At 41.4% G+C, this 2,616-nt stretch overlaps 1 protein-coding gene across 2 annotated transcripts in view; it reads right to left on the bottom strand.

The window, feature by feature from the left end:
* Nucleotides 1-2,616, bottom strand: part of LOC103594831 (CUGBP Elav-like family member 2) — a 296,489-nt gene that overhangs the window by 26,124 nt on the left and 267,749 nt on the right. The window lies entirely within an intron of this gene.

The raw sequence follows: 2,616 nt of genomic DNA, 5'->3' as shown, positions 1-2,616 counted from the left end.
CTTTAGGTGCTGCCTAAGCCCTTCCGCAGAGAAATCAAATCAGAATTCCTGAGAGTGGAGTCAGGACACTAGTATTTTTGTTTTTGAATTTCTCTAGGTGATTCTAATGTACAGACAGGGTTGAAAACCACTGTTTCATTTGAATCTCATATCAACTCTGTGAAAGGACTCTGATGAAGGTGGGCAACTTACCCCAGGCCACACAGGAGATTAACAGTGTCTGTATTAGATCTCAAAATCCCTGATTCCTTTCCAAGCTAACAAGGCTCCCTTAACATCATAACTGACTGTCACGGGACTGTTACTTTGCGGGAGGTGAAAGAGTGGCCGACTTCCATGGAAACCAGCTCTCGCATAATCTAGTCCATCAGTATTAGCAGCTGACACCGCACTCTCCCTTCCAATGCTGTCACATGGTGGTAGGGCCAGGCAGGAGTGCGATGGCACTGCAAGGCTACTCAGTGTGTGAGAAATGGCTTCCTTGCATAAAAGCAGCTGGTGTCCCGTAATGTTACTAGAATAAACGGAACACTGAGATTTGTGCTTCCAACTGACTGCATCATTTTCTCTATCTTCCATCCTTGCTGGGGAAAGGGGGATGCTAATTCAGTGCCCCTTATTGTAGTATTTTGGGATTATGCTGGAAGAGCCCCGTCTCAACCATGGCTAAACAAGAGCAGCCTACTTAGTCGGTGTGAGTTTGACAAGAAAGGGCTGCACAGCTATATAAGTAGGACAGCTGGCTCCCTAAAACCAATGGGCACACTCACAAAGGCACCAAATGCCAGAGATGAGCAGGTGACAATCCTCACTACTAATTGGTTTTTCTTGGCAGATAGCAATAACCCATAAAATGACACTGACTTGAAACTGAACCACAAAAATTCTGTGGGTTGTCAAGTTTCTAAAAAGTAGAATTGACACAGGGATAAGGACTCTGCATGTGAGGGTAGAGGGGGAGAATATAAGGCAGAGAAACAGCATTTTCATGCACATTCCCCTCCCTCCTTTTATTTGAGATCTGTTTCTCTACATTAAGACTTTGGATAATCACTTTGTTCAGAAATCTAAACAACAAGAAACAACCATTAAATACCTATTTTTTTAACTTACAAAAGAAGTCAAGTCTGATGATTTGGGAAAAGACTAACCTCTGGCAATGAGGAAATTAGGGAGTATATATCCTAGGGAGTCCACACTTAAATGCAAGGGCTGGCAGAGGGTTACCAAGGCTCCAGTTTCCCCAGCTGCTCAGTGACTTCAGATTTCAAGGTATTGTCCCCATTTTGTGTGCCCTGATGGGTCACTAGGTCACTTTCCTGAGATCATCAGGTTGGCAGCTGCTGTCCTGATCCAGAAGTCTCCTCCTCACTGCAACACCAGAAGACACCTCAGAGAATCTCTTTGCTCAGTGTACCTCCCAAGATTACAGGCTCAGCCCTAATAAACATGAGGACAGAAGCATTAGCCTCAGCTGGTTGAGATAAACTAAACACTGCACCTTCCCAAACCACCAGCCCTGTCCCCCTTCACTCTCCAAGCCCATATCTGGGCAGACTGTTAAAGTAAAAAGATTTTCTGTATAAAAGCTGAAAAGGACAAGAACTAGATAGACGTTTCTGAGTGCCCACTATGTTCTAGTCACTGGGCCAGAAACTTTTCAATACATTAAGCCCCACTTATAGATGAGGAAAAAGAATCAGAGAGGATAAGCACATAGCCCAACTTTGGAGAAGTATAATCTAAACCCACATTTACCTATTCAATACATTAAGCCCCACTTATAGATGAGGAAAAAGAATCAGAGAGGATAAGCACATAGCCTAACTTTGGAGAAGTATAATCTAAACCCACATTTACCTATAAATTTTTTCATAAACATGGCCAGAATTCAGTGGAGTTCAGCAGCATTAAGTACATTAACATTGTTGTGCAACCATCACCACCATCCCATCTTCAGCTTCTACATCTTCCCAGACTGAACCCCTACACCCATTAAACCATACTCCACCTTTCCTCCTCCTCCCATCCCCTGGCAACCACCATTCTACTTTCTGTCTCTCTGAATTCAACAATTCTGGGTACCTTATATAAGCAGAATCATTTCAATGCATTTTAAAAAAAGATATAGAAAACCCAGTCATTGGGAGTCAGAACTTAGTTTTGTGCTTTCTCCTTCCTTGAATGTTTTAAGTATTTCAGATAGATTTTATAAGACAAAAGTTCTCTTTGGCACTTCCATGGTACAGTCTACTTTGTAGATTTATTTTTTTTTTAAAGAAAAATTCTTTTGAGAATTCTTCCCATTGAGAGTTACTGCTGTGATTAAACAGCCAGTTCTTGAACTAGGTACAGTGCTGGGTGGTGAAAATACAAAGAGAGTAAAATGAAATCCTCTGCCTTCAGAGTTTATTCTTTCAAAGGGAAAGGGCAATTCTTGTTTGCAAACCAAGACACACAGAAGAAAGAGGAGATATATCCGTCTAAGTAAGAAGCAGGATAGAAACATCCTTTAGACAATTAAATCTCCCCAGGTACTTTTTAGCCTATTTTTTATCACTGGGCTAAAATTTTATAAATATCTATTCAATGTACATTCCCAAGATTCCAAAGAAA

This window comes from Galeopterus variegatus, unplaced genomic scaffold (genome assembly GCF_000696425.1).
Source record: "Galeopterus variegatus unplaced genomic scaffold, G_variegatus-3.0.2 Scaffold1631, whole genome shotgun sequence".
NCBI lineage: Eukaryota > Metazoa > Chordata > Mammalia > Dermoptera > Cynocephalidae > Galeopterus > Galeopterus variegatus.
This window is presented reverse-complemented; position numbering and strand designations above follow the sequence as displayed.